Genomic DNA, 19086 nt, shown 5'->3' on the forward strand with positions numbered 1-19086 from the left:
CAGGGAGAATGGACGGCGAAATTCTTTTCCAAACTGCTTCCTGCTGACTTTGGGACGAAGTTAGGGACCCCAGAAGGTTGAAATGCTAGTCAAAAGCAAAAAGGAATTTAGGCAACGGGGAATCCATCAGGGGCTTCTGGTTAGCAGACACTGTTGCAGAGATAGGGGGTGTCCATATCAGCAGACTAGTTCACATCCATAGCAAGTCTAGGGTTCGCAGTCTACTTAGAACAGTCTGAAGTCAGCAACTGGTACTCAGATGTCTGTCAGAAGCAGAAACCTGTTTAAGACATATTTAAACTAGGAACAGAGGTTAAAACTTATTTATAGAAGCCCACAGTGCAGAAAAAGCAGATATCTGGATATCTGTTCAAACAGCAAGAACATATTTATAACTTTGAGTCCTAGCAAAAACTACAGATTTGGGCTATAAGCATGTACATTTTTCTTCTGTCCAGAGAGCCAGGTATGGATTGGACAGAGGTGCCTTTGGCCTGATGAAAAGCCCTTTAAGTTTGTACTTAGATGACAACCAAAATAAACTTAAAAACCTTGAGCTTGTGCCTGAACAGTAGATAGTCATTATTTTATCAGCTAACATACTGACTAGTCTATAGTGGATCTGACTGTCTGATGCTGTCAAGCTGACAACCAGTAATATTTCAGAGATCTGAGAAGGGTATATTTTATCCGAATCTACTAAAAAGGACAGAAGCCAGTCAGAAGCAAGTCCATATACAGTTAGCCAAACCCAAGTTTCTCCATTACCGTTGGAGGCAGCTGTCTCAAAGAACAGCAATCTTCGCCAGGCCTATATTGTGAGAGGTTTTATTTTCTCTCTGTGGAAGAGGGACATGGAAAAGACTGACCTTGTTTTGTCTAGGCAAAGGGGTACAATCAATTTTCCAGCGTCCAGCAGCTTTGTCCACAGTCTCGGCCAGGTTCTGGCAGGCGGCAGGTTTCATATCTGAGCATCTGCTCATTGGTCCAGGTGCAGGAACTGAGGTGCCTGTAATCTTCGGGTCATTGTCAGGATCTGGCAGTCTGTCTGACATTATAAACTTTAAAGATAACAATTTAAATGCCATATTCTGAAGATCTCTGAAGCATTAGAGGTCTGTTTGTCTGTTTTAATTACTTGCCTTAAGCACACATTAAGTATACAGGTGGCTAGGTAAGGTCTTATTTCTGTAAATAATTTTTAGTCTGACTGTAACTGGTTTTAACTTAGTAAGATGTTTGAAACAGCACAGCTACCTTATATTCCTTAAACAGTAGCTTAACTTCTTTCTTAGGCAGGGTTTTTCTGTGACTTTGGAGCCTGTCCTGGAATTCGATCTGCCGGACCAGGCAGGCCTTGAACCCATAAAGATCTATCTGCCTCTTATTCCCAAGTGGTGGGATTAAAGGCATGTGTCACCAATGTTCTAAACTTAAGGTGTGTGCTACCAACATCCTGAGCTTAAAGGTGTGTGTTATCAACATCCTAAACTTATTTCTAAAATATAAACTGTAATATCTTATAATAGATCAGCATCTTTCATAAAACAAAAACTTTACATTGTCAGGCTTTGCTCAAAAATAATTTTAAATTGAAGCTCTTTAAGTATAAATATTAATAAAAACAAACATTAAAAAAAACTGGTTTTAAAAAGAAATTTAAATTCCCTTAAGGTCTTTCTGTAATATATAGAAGCATTAACATTGTAAATCTCAATTGAAAAACTTGTTTCTAAGATGGTACCTCTAATTTCCATGCGGTCATCTTTAGTCAAGATGGCGGTTTAAGTATTCCTTTTTTAATTTTAGCAAAATGGCGACCAGTCAAGTCATATGAACATTTTAAAACAAGTATATATAAAACAGAATTAGCTTAATATGGTTAAAATTTTAGACATGAGAAACCATAGCACAGTTTACATTTTTCTCTGACTTATAATAACCTTTTTTCTGACTTTTAACAACTTTCCTCTGACCTTTTACAACTTGCTTTGACCCTCCATAACTTTCTGTAACAATCTTCTCTGCTATGACTTGCTTGCTTTAATTTTCTATAACCTTTTAGTTCATTTCTCTGACTCTCTTAGACATTCTTAGACAAGTTTCCTTTTTCCTTTCCCTCTTTATTATTTAAGTCTCCTATATTTTTTTTCATTTCTCAGTTAACATCAAAATTTTATCAAAGTCTTTTTTACAGTTCTTAATAACTTTAAGGCCGTTTAGATGTCCGGAACAGGCCAGATAAGTTTATACGCTCGAGCTGAGGAACAAAGAGTAATTCATTTGCGTTTATGCACATCAATTATAAAACAAAGGCCAAACAACACAGAACACAGAACAGGTTTTCGCAGCGCGGTTTCGACAGAGAGTCGAAAGAATTGAGGGGGGGGGGTCAAAGAAGGGGGCCCTCCTTCTTCGTCCCCAGTAAAGATTGCAAATCACTCAAGCCGAGGGCCTTCTCCAAAGAGACTGGGAAGATGTCCAGTCTTAAATCTAAGTTCAAAGTACAAATCCCTCACATCGAGGGCTTCCCAAGTTCAAAGTACAAATCCCTCACATCGAGGGCTTCAAACGCTACCAGGACGTCTCCTGGAGCCGCAGTCGGGAGTTCGAACCCGTCAGTCCCTCCTCGGATCCGCCTACAAATGTACACAGCTGTATACTACAAACGCAAGCGCAATTCACAAGACGGACTCAGACCAGACAAGACAAAACAGCGGATCCGCACAACACTTACCTCCCAGACGTGGGTCGGTGGTCCCTGGGCGGGTCTCGATCCCGGACGAGCCCCCAAATGAAAGACCCCCGAAGAGGTACTTTTGTAGAGGGAGACTCACACCCAGGAATCAGCGAGGCCACGAACTGGATGTAAAAACAAGAGGCTTTATTGGAGACGCGGGTACCCGGGGCGACTTAGCTTTTCTGAGGCCAAGCGCGCCGAGCCAAGGGAAAGGGGTCCTTATATAGGGAAAAAGGCGCAAGCTAGGAGCAGGGATTCTATTTGATGGTTCAAATGAGGCACAGAGCCATTCCAGATCAGCATATTCTCAAGGTCTGGTGTCTGGTACAACAGACTTGATTCCTCCCTCCGCGCCCAGGTGGCTGACCTTGGGGGCGGAGACCTTGGGACGGAGTGTTTCTCAACGGGGGGGGGCGTGGGGGCGAGGGGTGCCCTTTCCCTGCTCGGCCCCAGCCCCGGCGCGGTGCCAGGGCAGCCCCGCCTGGGTGAACCGGCTTGGGAGGGAAAACGGCAGCCGGGGGAAGTGGAGGCCGGCGGGGGCAGGGACAGCAGGATAAAGGGGAAGCAGGGCGGCTCTGCGGCAGCTCGCCCGCGCTGCACTCTCCAGCCCCTGGCGGTATCCTGGCTCTGCCCTGCTCCAGAGAGAACACCCAGCATCAGCATAGGTGGGGGGAGACAGAGAGGCAGCGGGCCTTTCAATACAATACCCAGACCCTTTGTGTATTTTCCATCTTTACATGGCTCTTGTAACCATAATTCTTTCCGCCAGTGGCCTGAGTTCCACGGCCACTTTAGGGTCCCAAACAACACACAGAGACTTATATTAGGTACAATGCTGCTGGTTAGTGACTAGGATTTCTTATTTGCTAGCTCTGTCTTAAGTATCAACCATAACCATTAATCTATATATTTTATAAAGACTTATCGAGGACACCAGTGGCATGCGTCCTCTCTTCCCAGGATCACATGGTGACTCCCTCCTTTACTACATTTCCCAGAATCCTCCTTGACTCCTAGCCCCCCTATCTTGCTTCGCTATTGTCCAACAGTGCTTTATTTATCAACCAGTAAGACAAACATATACACAGAAAGACTTCCCCCATCATCTCTTCTTTTCTGTCTAAATAAAAAGAGTTTTAACATTAACATAGTGAAATATATAACAAAACAGTTATCAAGTAAGAACTACAATAAAAATATTTAGTTCATTAACATTTAGCAAGGTTTTAAAGAAAATATTCTGTCATCTATCTTATCTTTGTGAGTCTAAAGTCTTACATGTAGCTTATCTTTTATAATAACTAAAGAAAACTATAAACATAACTATCTGTCTTCAACTCCATCAAAGACACAGAAGGATAATATATTAACTCTAGATTTGACAGAGACAGGCTGTTTTTCATTACTCTATTTCTTTGTTAGTTTGCTTTTTCAGGCAAGGTTTCTCTGTGTATCAGCCTTGACTGTCCTGGAACTCACTCTGCAGACCAGGCTGGCTTTGAATGAGATCTGCCTGCCTCTGCCCCCCACCACCCAGCTGCATTGTGTGTGTGTGTGTGTGTGTGTGTGTGTGTGTGTGTGTGTGTGTGTGTCTGTGTGTGTATCATGAATTTTAATGGGAATCAATATAGGGTTTTTTATTAATTTTTATTTGAATTAAAAACAATCTTGTTTTACATACCAATCCCAGTTCCCTCTTCCTCTCATTCTCCCACCCCCCCATCCCCGACCAATCCCCCATCCAATCCCCCATCCATTCCTCAGGGAGGGTGAGGCTTCCCATTAGGGATCATCAAAGTCTGTCACATCATTTGGGGCAGGACCTAGGCTGTTCTCCGTGTATCTAGGCTAAGAGAGTATCCCTCCATAGGGAAGGAGCTCCCAAAGCCCATTAATGCACTAGGTACAAACACTGGTTCCACTGTAAAAGGTCCCATAGACTGTACAAGCCCTCCAACTGACAGTCAGGGGGCCTGGATCAGTTTTAAGAAGGTTCCCTAGCTGTCAGTATGGTGTCCATGAGCTCCCACTTGCTCAGGTCAGCTGTTTCTATGGGTTTCCTCAACATGGCCTCGACCCCTTTTCTCGTCACTCCTTCCTCTCTGCAACTGGATTCCAGTTCAGTTCAGTGCTTATCTGTGGATCTGTGCTTCTGCTTCCATCAGCTACTGGATGAAGGCTCTATGATGGCACTTAAAGTATTCATCAATCTCATTATAGGAGAAGGGTATTTATGTTAGCCTCTCCACTATTGCTAAGATTCTTATTTGGGGTCATCCTTGTGGATCCCTGGAGATTTCCCTAGTGCCAGATTTCCCGTGTAGCCCATAATGGCTCCCTCTATTAAGGTATCTCTTTCCTTGCAGTCTTTCTCTGTTCTTCCCCCAACTTGAACTTTGTAATCCCTTATGTTCTCCCCGCTTCCCCATCTCCCCTCTTATCTCTCCTCCCTCCCTCCTCCCTCCCTCCCTCCATCCATCCATCCATCCATCCCTCCCTGTCCCCAATTTAGTCAGGAGGTTTTGTCTCTTTGCGCTGCTCCAAGGGTCCATGTAAGTCTCTCTTAGGTTCTTCCTTGTTTCCTATATACTCTGGGTTTGTGGATTGTAGGCTTGTTATCCTTTGCTCTATGTCTAAGATTCACTTATGAGTGAGTGCATACCATGTTTGTCTTTCTGTGTCTGGGTTACCTCACTCAGGATGATCTCTTCTAGTTTCATCCATTTGCCTGTGAATTTCAAGGTTTCATTTTTTTTTCCTGCTGAGACGTACTCCATTGTGTAAATGTACCACATTTTTTCTATCCATTCTTCAATTGAGGGGCATCTAGGATGCTTCCAGGTTCTGGCTATTACAAATTATGCTGCTATGAATATAGTTGAACAGATGTCCTTGTATGAATGTTCATCTTTTGGGTATATACATATACCTAAGAGTGGAAATGCTGGATATTGAGGTAGACTGATTCCCATTTTCCTAAAAAACTGCCATACTGATTTCCAAAGTGATATTACAAGTTTGATTCCTACCAGCAATGGAGGATTATTCCCCTTTCTCCACCTCCTATCCAGCATAAACTGTCATTGGTGTTTTTGATTTTAGCCATTCTGACAGGTGTAAGATGATATCTCAGAGATGCTTTCATTTGCATTTCCCTGATGGCTAAGGATGTTGAGTACTTTCTTATATGTCTTTTAGCCATTTTAGATTCCTCTATTTAGAATTCTCTATTTAGTTCTGTACCCCCATTTTTTAATTGGATTATTTGGTGTTTTGGTGACTAGCTTCTTGAGTTCTTTGTATATTTTGGAAATCAGCCCTCTGTTGGTGAAGATCTTTTCAAATTCTTTTTTTTTCAAGACAGGGTTTCTCTGTGGCTTTGGAGGCTTCCTGAAACTAGCTCCTGTAGACCAGGCTGGCCTTTAACTCACAGAGATCTGCCTGGCTCTGCCTCCCAAGTGCTAGGATTAAAGACGTGCACCCACCACTGCCCAGCTGAACTTTTCACATTCTGTGGGCTGCCGTTTTGACTTGTTGACTGTGTACTTTGCATTAAAGAAGCTTCTCAACTTCAGGAGGTCCCATTTTATTAATTGTAGATCTCAGTGTCTGTGCTACTGGTGTTATGTATAGGAAGGAAGTGGAATCCTGTGCCAATTAATTCAAGGGTACTTCCCACTTTCTTTTCTAAGAGGTTCAGTTTGACTAAATTTATGTTGAGGTCTTTGATCAATTTGGACTTAAGTTTTGTACATGGTGATAGATAGGGATCTATCTGCAAATTTCTATGTCTGCATTCAGTTATTCCAGCACCATTTGTTGAAGATACTTACTTTTTTCCACTGTATAATTTTTGCTTATTTGTAAAAAATCAGGTGTTCATAGGTGTATGTATTAATATTAGTGTTTTCAGCTTGATTTCATTGGTCTACCTGTTTGTTTTTGTGCTGATACCAAGATGTTTTCAGGACTATAGCTCTATAGTAGAGCTTGAAGTCAGAGATGGTGATGTCACCTGAAGTTCCTTTGTTCAGGGTTGTTTTGGTTATCCTGGGTTTTTTTGTTTTTCCATATAAAGGTGAGGAATGTTCTTTCAAGGTCTATGAAGAACTGTACTGAGATTTTGATGGGGATTGCATTGAATTTGTAAATTGCTTTGATAAGATTGCCATTTTTACTATGTTTATCCTACCTATCCAAGAGCATGGGAGATCTTTCCATTTTTTGATATCTTCATTCATTTCTTTCTTTAAAGATTTGAAGATCTTATCATATAGGTCTTTTACTTGTTTGGTTAGAGTTACCCCAAATTAATATATGTTGTTTGTGGCTATTGTGAAGGGTGATGTTTCTCTGGTTTCTTTGTCAATTTATCATCTATATATAGGAGGTCAACTGATTTTTTGAGTTAATGTTGTATCCCACTACATTGCAGAAGGTGTTTATCAGTTATAGAAGTTCCCTGGTAGAATTTTTCAGGTCACTTATGTAAACTACCATATCATCTGCAAATAGTGAAAGTTTGATTTCTTCCTTTCCAATTTGTATCCGCTTGATCTCCTTTTGTCCTATTGTTCTAGCTAGAACTTAAGTACAATATTGAAGAAATAGAGAGAGAGTGGACAGCCTTGTCTTGTTCATGATTTTAGAGGAATTGCATTGAGTTTCTCTCCATTTAGTTTGATGTTGGCTGTTGGCTTACTGTATATTGCATTTATTATGTTGAGGTATGTTCCTGTTATCCCTGATCTCTCCAAGACCTTTATCATGAAGGGGTGTTGGATTTTGTCAAAGGCTTTTTCAGCATCTAGTGAGATGATCATGTGTTTTTTTTCTTTTTCAGTTTGTTTAAATGGTGAATTACATTGACAGATTTTCATGTATTGAACCATCCCTGCACCTCTGGGATGAAGCCTACTTGATCAAGGTGGATAATTTTTCTAATGTGCTCATGGATTTGATTTGCTAGGATTTTATTGAGTATTTTTGCATCAATGTTCATGAGGGATATTAGTCTGTAGTTATATTTCTTAGTTGTGTCTTTGTGTGGTTTAGATACCAAGGTAATTGTAGCCTCATAAAAAGAGTAGAATTCTGCACTAAAACCATCTGGTCCTGGAATTTTTTTGGTTGGGAGACTTTTGATAACTGCTTCTATTTCATTAGGGGTTATAGGTCTATTTAAGTAGCTTATCTGTTCTTGATTTAATTTTGGTAAGTGACACACCTACCAAGAAATTTGCCCATTTCCTTTAAATTTTCCAATTTTGTGGAGTACAGGTTTTCAAAGTATGACCTGATGATTCTCTGGATTTCCCCTTTTCATTTCTGATTTTGTTAATTTGCATGTTTTCCCTCTGCCTTTTGGCTAATTTGGAAAAGGTTTGTCCATCTTGTTTATTTTCTCAAAGAACCAACTCTTTGTTACATTGATTATTTGTATTGTTGTCTTTGTTTATATTTCATTGATTTCAGCCCTCAGTTTGGTTATTTCCTGGCATCTACTCTTTCTGGGTGAGTTTGCTTCATTTTGTTCTAGAGCTTTCAGGTGTGCTGTTAATTCTCTAGTGTGACTATTCTTCAGTTTCTTCATGTCAGCACTTAGTGCTATGAAGTTTTCTCTTAGCACTGTTTTCAAAGTGTCCCATTAGTTTGGGTATGTTGTGCTTTTATTTTCATTGAATTCTGGGAAGTCTTTAATTTCTTACTTTATTTCTACCTTGACCCAGGAGTGATGCAACTGAGCATTGTTCAATTTCCATGAGTTTGTAGGCTTTCTGCAATTTGTGTTTTTGTTGAATTCTAATTTTAAACCATGATGGTCCAGTAAGATATAGGGGTTATTCCATTTTTTTATCTGTTGAAGTTTTCTTTGTTGCCAAATATGTGGTTGATTTCAGAGAAGGTTCCATGTGGCACTGAGAAGAAGGGATATTCTTTTGTGTTTGGATGGAATGTTCTATAGATGTCTGTTAAACCCAATTGAGTCATAACTTCTTTTAGTTCCTTCATTTCTTTGTTAAGTTTCTGTCTGGTAGTCCTGTCCAGGGGTGAGAGTTGGGTGGTGAAGTCTTCCACTGTAAGTGTGTTTGTTTTATGTGTGATTTGAGTTTTAGTAATTTTTCTTTTACCAATATGGGTGCCTTTTTATTTGAAGCATAGATGTTCATAATTGAGACTTCATCTTGATGGACTTTTTCCTGTGATGAATATGAAATGCTCTGTTTTTATCTTTTTTGATTGATTTTAGTTTGAAGTCTGTTTTGTTAGATATTAGGATAGCTACACCAGCTTATTTCTTAGTTCCATTTGATAGGAAAATCTTTTTCCAACCCTTTACTCTGAGGTAACGTCTGTCTTTGAAGTTGAGGTGTGTTTCTTGTATACAGCAGAAAGATGAATTCTGTTTTCTTATCCAATCTGTTACCTGTGTCGTTTTATAGGTGAATTAAGAACATTGATATTGAGGAATATTAATGACCATTGATTGTTGATTCTTGTTGGTTTTGGATTTATTGGTGGTGGTGGTATTGTATGTGGATTTCCCTGTTTTTTTTGTTTGTTTGTTTGTTTGTTGGTTTGTTTTTTGGAATTTTTTGGCTTCTGGTAAAGTGGGATTATCTATTGACTATGTTTTTGTGAGTGTAGTTAACTTCTTGGGTTGGAGTTTCTAGTACTTTCCTCTTAGTACTTTTTTCCTTCTAGTACTTCTTCCTTCTAGTACTTTCTGTAGGGCTGGATTTGTGGATATGTATTGTTTAAATCTGGTTTTGTCGTGGAATATTTTGTTTCTCCATCTATAGCAATTGAAAGTTTTGCTGGGTATAGTAGTCTGAGCTGTTATCCATGGTCTCTTAGTGTTTGCAGAACATCTATCCAGGACCTTCTGACTTTCAGAGTTTCCATTGAGAAGTCAGGTGTAATTCTGATATGTTTGCCTTTATGTGTTACTTGGCCTTTTTCCTTTGCAGCTCTTAATATTCTTTCTTTATTCTGTATGGTTGGTGCTTTGATTATTATGTGGCGAGGGAACTTCTTTTTGGAAGGGGGGGCGGAGTCCAGTCTATTTGGTGTTCTGTAAGCTTCTTGTACTTTCATTGGCATGTCATTCTTCAGGTTGGGAAATTTTCTTCTATGATTTTGTTGAATTTTTTTGCGTCTTTGAGCTGGGCTTCTTCACCTTCTTCTAAACCTATTATTCTTAGGTTTGGTCTTTTCACGGTGTCCCATAATTCCAGCATATTTTGTGTTAAGGATTTGTTGCACTTAACATTTTCTTTGGTCGATGAATCTATTTCCTCTAGTGTATCTTCAACACCTGAGAGTCTCTCTTCTGTCTCTTGTATTCTGTTGGTTATGCTTACATCTGTAGTTCCTGATCATTTACTTAGATTTTCTATTTCCAGAATTTCCTCAGTTTATATTTTCTTTATTGTCTCTATTTCAGTTTTCAAGTCTTGAACTGTTTGAATTGCTTCTTTCACCTGCTTGACTGTTTCTTTCTTGACTTTCCTTGCTTTCTTTAAGAGATTTGTTTATTTCTTGAATTTTCTGGTTTGTCTCTTCCTCCATATCTTCCATTTTTTGTTTGTTTTTTTCTTCCATTTCTTTAAGGGATTTTCTCGTTTACTATTTGTTGGCCACTATCATCTTCATAAAGTCATTTTTAAGGCCATTATCTTCTGCTTTATCTGTGTTGGGATGTTCAGATCTTGCTGGTGTAGAACCCCTATTCTCCAGTGGTGTCATATTAGTCTTTATATTGTTAAATGTGGGTGCAGGTCCAAGGTTCTAATAGCAGCAGACGCTGGATGGTTTGGTCTGCCTCCAGGTATCTGGAGGATTCTGTGGGCAGCATGGAACTATGTGCCTGGACCAGGAGCCTCCAACGAGGGGAGGAAGGGAGCAGGAGAAGGCCAGACACTTAATTATCCCAGTGTGTGTGGGTTCAAGACTCTTATAGTGGCAGATACTGGATGATTTGATCTTCACCCAGGTCTCTTGCTGTGTTTTTTTAAGGACTTCTCTCTATCCTTTCTCTTTTCTCTCCCATATATATATATATATATATATATATATATATGTGTTGTGTGTGTGTGTGTGTGTGTGTGTGTGTGTGTGTGTGTGTGTGTGTATTTTAAACACCCTGTAAACAATTTAGAGGTTTTCTTTTTTTCCTCTGTCTGAATCTGTCTTTACTGTACCTCTCTATATTTTTTCTGAAAACATGAGTCTTTAATCTGCTAAGCAGCATGGCTAGGATTAAAGCAGTGACTGGCTCTGTCCCATTCGTTGGCTTCCTGAGAGTCTAGCTTCATGATGGAGTGTGACCCATGTTTATTGCCACAATTCGGCAGAGTTTCTAGGGCCCTGCCACCAGCAAGAAGCATGTCACTGGTTGCTCATGTAACTCCATATAAGTGTTTGGTAGCAGGGCCTCTTAAAAATAACTTAGAGGGTTTTGCTGCAAATGCTGAGTCAGGAAGTCTCTCTTAAAGGAACCATGCCTCTGCTTGTCTCTAGCAAACAGAGCCCACCTGAGAGAATGCTGCTACCAAGAAGCCATGTTTCTTTCATGTTTAGAATTCATTTTTAAACTTTTGTCAGATTTTATGTGGAAATTCTTACTCCATATTGGGTGCCAATTTGTAGCAGGAATAATAACCCAGAAACAGATACTGAGATTCAAGCTGAAGATCAGAAAAGCAAAGCAAACAAGCCATCAGGGTGTTTTTACCTCCTCCAATGCTGAAATGGAGATCCTGTCTTCCCTGTGACTGGAAACTAAATCTCACGTGAGACCCTTTGCCTCTTTCTTATATTCCTCTCTAGTGCTGGGATTAAAGGCATGTTTCTCTTTTAGACTGATTCACTCTCATGTAGCTCTGGGTGGCCCTGAACTCATAGAGATCCATCTGCCTCTCTTTTCTGAGTCCTGGGATTAAATGTGTATGCCACTGTTGCCTTTCTTCTGTGGATATGTAGTGTGGTTGGCTTCGCATTCTTATTTTCAGTGGTTTTATTAGATCATTAATAATATATCACAAGTTTAGTAATTTCTGATACAATGTATTAGCTAATTCGACAAATTTATTTTGCTTACATTTAACAAATAAATTTCTGCCACCCATGTCCAAATGTTTTTCAAGATAATAAAAAGGAGCATAATTTTATTAAAAAATAAAAATAAAAACCTTTTAGTATGTGGTGTTTTTTTGGGGGGAGGTCCATGCATCTCCCCAGCCATAATTTTACATTTTAGTAAAAAGTTTCAAAAGTCTATTTAGATCTGTAACCCATTTTAAAATTGGATTATGTGGTGTTTTGGTATCTAGTTTCTTGAGTTCTTTGTATCTTTTGGAGATCAGCCCTCTGTCAGATGTGGTGTTGGTGGAGAACTTTTCACATTCTGTACGTTGCTATTTTGTCTTATTGACTGTATCATTTGCCTTACAGAAGCTTCTCAGTAAGAAGGGAGGCCCCATTTGATAATTGTTGACCTCAGTGTCTGTGCTACTGGTATTATGTTCAGAAAGTGGTCTCCTGTGCCAATGTGTTCAAAGGTAACTCCTGGAGTACAGTTGTAGAGAGGGAGGAGTGATAAGTAAAGGGCCCAAGACCATGTTGGGGAAATCCACAGAAACAGCTGTCTTGAGCAAATGGGAGCTCGCTGATTCTAGACTGACAGCTACAAAACCTGAAAAAGACCGAACTAGGCCCCATGAACATGGTTATCATTTTGAGAGCTTTGGTAGTCTATGGAGACACTGGCAGTGGATCCAGTATTTATCCTTAGTGCATGAACTGGCTTTTTGGAGCCCATTCCCTTGCTCAGCCTAGATACAGGGGGAAGGGCCTCATTCCTGCCCCAAATAATGTGACAGACTTTGATGATTCTCTTTACCTTCTCTGAGGATTGGATTGGGGGTGGGATGGGGAGATAGTGGGAGGGGGAATGGGAGGGGGAGAGAGAGGGGGAAACTGGTATTTTTAAGTAAAATAAGATTGTTTTTAATTTCTAAAATTTTAAATAATAAAAAATAAATAAATAAATTGTTAAGCTGTTAAAAAAAAATTCCAGAAGTCACTGAAACTTCTCATATGGAAGATCTCTGCTTAGAGTTTTGTGCCCAAGTCTTTGGTATATGTGAATAAATGAGTTTTCATCAATTGCAAAACTAAGAAAATATATACCATGATTTAAGACAATGCAATCTATGAATTTATTTTATTATATTAGACAGTTAATATATTATGTAGGCATATACACACATTACTGTATTTAGACAAAAAGCAAATAAGTAAATAATGGGGACTTACTCAGGCCCACAGAGTCTTCCATATCCTTTTCTTTGTATATGATCATATCCAGTTTGGTTTTACAGCATTTATTAATAAAGGTTTATTTCTTATTTCTCATTATAAAATAGCACAGTGACTAGATCTAGAATGTCTTCTAACACAGAGATCAGTCATTTTGTTCCTGCTCTAATGCACTAAGATACGGATCATCATTTTGTTCCTGCTGTGATGCCCCCAAGTTGTATTCTGTGCTCACTCTAAGTGGATGACTTGATTGTCTCAAGTGTTGGTTCTGCTCATCACAATCAATTTTGTGGCATTCAACAGTTCATGTTCAATTACTCAAAGTGTCCATATCTTTTAAATATAAAAAGCACAACATAGTTAGTTGTCTCTTGCCCTAGTTTCTGTTGCTGTGATAAACAGCATGACCAAAATCATCCTGGAAACTTTAATTCAACATTCAGGTTACCATTTGCCACTGAGGGATTTCAGGGCTAGTGTTCAAGTCAGGAACTTAGACAGGAACTAAAACAGGAAAAATAGAGGAATGTTACTTACTGGCTTGCTACCTCCAGCTTGCTCAGATATACAGCCCAGGATCACCTTCTCAAGGATAACACTGTCCACAGTGGGTTGGACCCCTACATAATTTAGCAGTCAAGAAAATATCCCACAGACATGCCCACAGGTTAATATGAGAGAAGCGGTTCTTTAACTGAAGGTCCCTTTCCCCAGGTGTGTCAAGTTGACAAACAACATTAACTATCACACTTATTATTAAAATGATATTATTTCCTAGGAAGTCCTGTTAAAGTAAGTTTTCCATTTGTCTTTACATCCAATTTAAAACAATGTTTTAACTTATCCCTCATGGCAGTTTTCCTGACTATTCTATCTTTAAGCATATGCAGCCTATAGGCTATAAGTTAACATTATGAGTCTGTATTTCAGGGTTCATCATACTTGGCAAAGCTCCACTTTCATACCTTAAGCTGGAGCAAAAGAGATGCACACAGAAGGTCCCCAAATTTTTTGGTGCCCAGCAAACACTTATTCACCATGAGAACTGAGGCATCAAAGGTTCATTCATGCATACTACCTGGTTTCTTTGTAATGATGAAAAAGTTTGATGTGTGACTTAGAAGAGCTTAGACTTTCAGGTCAGAAATCCAAGTTCAAAGGCCAGCTCCACCCTCTAGTAGAAGTATGACCTTGGAAATTGCCTTATTTTTGTCCTTCTGCAGTGAACACATCTCTGAATTTAAAAGGAGTATATTTTCTACCTAGCAGGCTTGTTAGAGACCATGGTGGATGGGTGGAGCTTTTAGTATCTTATGCTAAGAGCAACACTTTCACAAAAGATTCCTGGTGTTTTTTTTTTTTTTTTTTTTTTTTTTTTTTTTTTTTTAACTACATACTGTGTCCGTTTTCTATGTCTTCTCCTTTTGTTCATATTTGCTGCTGACTTTAATATGGGTATTTACTTATCTCACTTGTTCCTTTTTACTCTTGGCTACTTTACACCATACATTGAGATTCGGTCTCTCAGTGAACAAAAGCAATTTAGAATATTACTCAGCTTTGCCTCTCTCAGTTAAGGCTAAACATTGCCACTCTGTGTTTTGAGAATAAGCCTCTAACTGATATTCGGCTAGAAAGCTGGGGTGTGCAGAGCTCCCCTCCTGACTATTATGGGCTTGTCTGTGTAGCTGCAGGGACTCAAGCCTGACTGTGAATAGTTCCCCATTTAATCCTGGCAGATTATTCGTTATTTCAGTTTGTCCTTTTCAGGCACCTTCCCCATCCCATAGCATCCCAGCTCAAAGTAAAACCTCAGATAAGAAATATCATTACATTAAAAGCCTTCTGTACAACTGTGTCCACTTTACTCTATTTCTGTGTTTTTAGAGATTTTACTGTGAAACTGCTATGGTCAAAGCACCTTGGCTACCTCCATGATCTGAGAGGTCAAGTGTGTTGTTTTTAATCCAAGAATTTGATTTCACATTTAACAGCTGTCTTCGTTAGGGTTTCTATTGCTGTGAAGAGACACTATGACCACAACAACTCTTATAAAGGAAAACATTTAAGTGGCTTATAGTTTCATAAATTTAGCCAATTATTATCATGGAGGGACATGGTAGTATGCAGGCAGACATGGTGCTGGAGAAGTAGCTGAGAGTCCTACATCTTGATCTGCAGGCAACAAGAAGTGAAATGCCTCACTGGGAGTAGCTTGAGTATAGGAGACCTCACCCCTACCCTCACAGTGACACACTTTCTCTAACATAGCCACACCTCCTAAAGGCGACACTCCCTTTGGAGGCCATTTTCTTTCAAACCTCTACAGCTAAGTATATTTGGGGGGGGGGAGGTTGGGTAATATCAGAGAAGACAATAGAAGTACTGAATTTTCATGAAAAGCAACACCTTTACTTCACATTTACACCTTAAACTTTCAGCAACATTGACTAGACAGTAATAAAAACTTTGATTGGTGATAGACTTAATGATAATACTCACATTTCTGCTTTGAGTTTCCACAACTTCTCTTCAGTTCTAATGTTGTGCATATCCCAAACTGCCAGTAAGCTTTCTGCCAATTCTGCCAGCTACAGAATCCCTGGAATTGGAATTTCTATCTATAAGGACCAGCAGGACCTGATGCCATTTCTCTAGTATTAAATTGTGGAAGAAGTGAGCAAGCTTTGTTTTGTGTGGCTTTCTTTCTTGATGATGTTTTTCTTCCTCATCATATCTCTTAAACTGTTAAGAGGATAAGAAGTTTACTCATTTCTCCTGGTATTTTGTCATGGAGTCTTCTGAAGAATAGATAGAAGTCCAGTTTGGCAAAATATTAATAGTTTGATAACCCACTTGCACAACTCACAGAACTCAAGGAGGCACCTTGTGTATAAGAAAGAATGGAACCAAGGAGCAACCAAGCAGGTGATAAACGGGGCCACTTCCAGTGGGAGAGGCAGATCACCAGGCTCATACTACTTCACTGTTACACAATGGAAGCTACCTGAGCCCTTGTTTCTGGAGGTACTTGGTTTTAAGTTGACTAAATCACTAGTCATTGGTAGCGTAACTCAAGGCTTTCCCAGAATTTGAGAAGTAACGCGAAGTGGATAGCTCCAAGCATCCAGCCACAGACATGGCACTGGCATGTACACAATTGTGATCACAGTCAGGGACCCCTTATAAAAACAAAAGGCAGTTGTCAGTAGGGAAATTCCAGGGGTTTTAGGTGTTTTGAGCCAGGGACCAAGAATAAAGACCAGACATGTTTTACTGTATCTCAATAGGAAAATCCTATTTATTAGCCCCAGATGCTCTGTGTATTACAGGTAAATGACATTCTATAGTCTGGTCACCATTATACAGCAAGATTTAAAATGAAGAATATAGTATCTAAATCTTCCAATGTATTTTAATGTGACAAAAACTCAGCTAAACATGTGAAAACCTGAAAATTCAAAATGTGTATGGTTTTACGAGTCCAAACTACAGAGAGACATGTTTGTACAAAAGAATAAACTCTTTGAAAAGATAATGATTTAAATAAGATTTATTCTGGTTTCTGTTGTTCTTAAAATGATTTTATTACTAGCTTAGATGAAAAAAATTAAACCAAAGCAAAAACAAATTCCAAAGGGTGGAGTAGATTAGATCTGTTGAAATTCCTGTTCTTAAATGTCAAACTTTTTAATGGCAAAATATAGAAACAGAATGGTAAAATAATCTTTGACTATCTGTACTGAGTTTTTAATCATCACCAATAGCCTATATGCATTTATAATGAATTTGTATAATTTCAAATCAGATTTATTTTTAACTACCATTTACACATCTACTAAGACCATGAAATTTTGTAATTAAGCAGCAGTGGTGGAATGCTTAATGAGAGAGAATACATTTTATTAATATACTGTGTAATACTGAAAGAAAAATATCCAAAATGGTTTTTCAATTATAGCCATATATTTTTAATAAACTAATAATTTTAATGAATTCCTTTCTATGTTTTAAAACTAAACATAAACATAGATATAAACCCTCTTTAAAATATAGGTACATAGTCTGGGTGACTTCTCAGCGTTGTCTGAGGAACTCTGAATGGGAGGGCTGATTTTCGAGAGCCAAGTGCAGAAGTTCCCAGACCAGTTCCCCACATAGGGGCTGATTACATTCCGACAGAGGAAGAGCAGAGACTCTTCAAAGACTGCAGTGATGAAAGCTTCTGGTTCAGATCTGTGCCTTTGCTGCCACAAGTATGTTGATTACTCAAGGATTAATTAGTAAAGGAATCCTGTCAAGTCATCCAAAATATGGCTCCATTCCTAAACTTGCATGTAGCATGGGATACTTTGCTGGAAAGCTTTTTTACGTGAAAATTTGCCAAGAAAAGTTCAAGAATCTTGAACCACCACCACCGCCCCCCCCCCCCCCGTGGAGAAGCTCTGCGGTCAGGCCAAGCAAGGTGCTCTCCTGGACACTATGCTCAAAAGTCAAAATATGACTCAAATGTGACTGGTCAGTCTTCTTTTGGGACATCTCCAGCAGCAGCAAACATAGACAAGGAGACACTTCCTTGTTATGAGCCAATTCCATTTAGTGCTTCTATGAATGAATCCACTCCCACTGGTATTACTGACCATAGTGCCCAAGGACCTGATTCCCAACTTTGGAGAAAGTCCCAGCAGCAGTCTTCATAAACACATTTAAAACAAAACCCTGGTTTGCGTGACTTAACACATGAAGCTTTACAAACACAGATTTTAGTGTTTACTGTTGTGCAAATGTACTGATGCAGGACACTCAGAATGATATTAGGCCATGGTTGTGTATACTTGGTGAAACTGTTATCAGTTACAGGGAGAGAGACTCATGAAACTCGACTGTGACTCTAGATAAACCTACTGGAAAATAATGTTGAAAGGGGTGGGGAGAGGAGCAAGCACAAGCCTGGGATTCAGCTTTATGTCAGTTATTAAAGGCCTTTCTTCAGCAATATATATATATATATATATAATATATATATATATATATATATATAATATAGGCACACAATACTTTCTACAACATAAATTGATTAAAATATTCATATTAATTTTAGGATATAACACAAAATGTTCTCAATTTGCCTAAATTTTCCTCTACCATAGGTTGTTTCCTTAATAATGATATCAGAAGATTAAAAAATTGTTAATCTCAAATAATGATATCACAGTGTTTTCACTTTTCCATAGCAGGGACCAACTAATAGTAGCAAAGACAATTCTCTACTAATTGGTTCATTTTTATTAGTTTTAAATTTGTTACATGTATTTAAAATCAGTGAAGAAACATGGAAACATACTTCATTGTGATTTACTCTGTGGCACATTGTCCTATACTCTTAAAAAGATAAACTACCAAATCTTGAAAGTGGGTAACAGTTATATAAATTACCAATCCTATATGATTAGGAATAACTCTAGTGAATGTGATGTCCTTATACCACAGGTATATCTCTAGCTATTTTCTATTAGATCAGACTCATTGATGACAACCCCTCAAACTATGTGGAAATGCTATTGTGGTATCAGATTAAACTAGTTGTCTATTAATTTTAATGTAAGAAAAGTTATCATAATGGTTAACCATTAAAATCAGACACTGTATTTGTCTTTACATGCTATCTCATCCGAAGTTATCATTTGTTATGTTTTGAGTCAATGTACATCACATGGCTTTATGTATTTAATTTCTGTGGTAAAAATCCAGCACTGCTTGGGGAGATTATGGGTCCTGCCTGGCTGAAGAGAGTTACTTAGGTGCAGGCCTTTGAAAGTTAAACCAATCCTGCTTCTAGCCCCACATTATTTTTATGCTCTACCTTCCAAGACTTGAGAAGCCCTAGCTACTAGGGCTCCACTATTGTTGTGGAATAGAATATTTGTTTAACTATGTAAAGATGTGTTACATACATTTATGCTGCATTTGTTTGACAATGTAAAGATGTGTTACATTTGTGTCACCTTGCCTGCATAAGG

The 19086-nt window shown here is 38.8% G+C and overlaps 1 pseudogene; it reads left to right on the forward strand.

Moving 5' to 3' along the window:
- The first annotated feature begins 2291 nt into the window (after positions 1–2291).
- LOC100770770 lies at positions 2292–17766 on the forward strand (annotated as a pseudogene).
- The last annotated feature ends 1320 nt before the right edge of the window (positions 17767–19086 follow it).

Source organism: Cricetulus griseus (genome assembly GCF_003668045.3).
Source record: "Cricetulus griseus strain 17A/GY chromosome 1 unlocalized genomic scaffold, alternate assembly CriGri-PICRH-1.0 chr1_1, whole genome shotgun sequence".
NCBI classification, from domain to species: domain Eukaryota; kingdom Metazoa; phylum Chordata; class Mammalia; order Rodentia; family Cricetidae; genus Cricetulus; species Cricetulus griseus.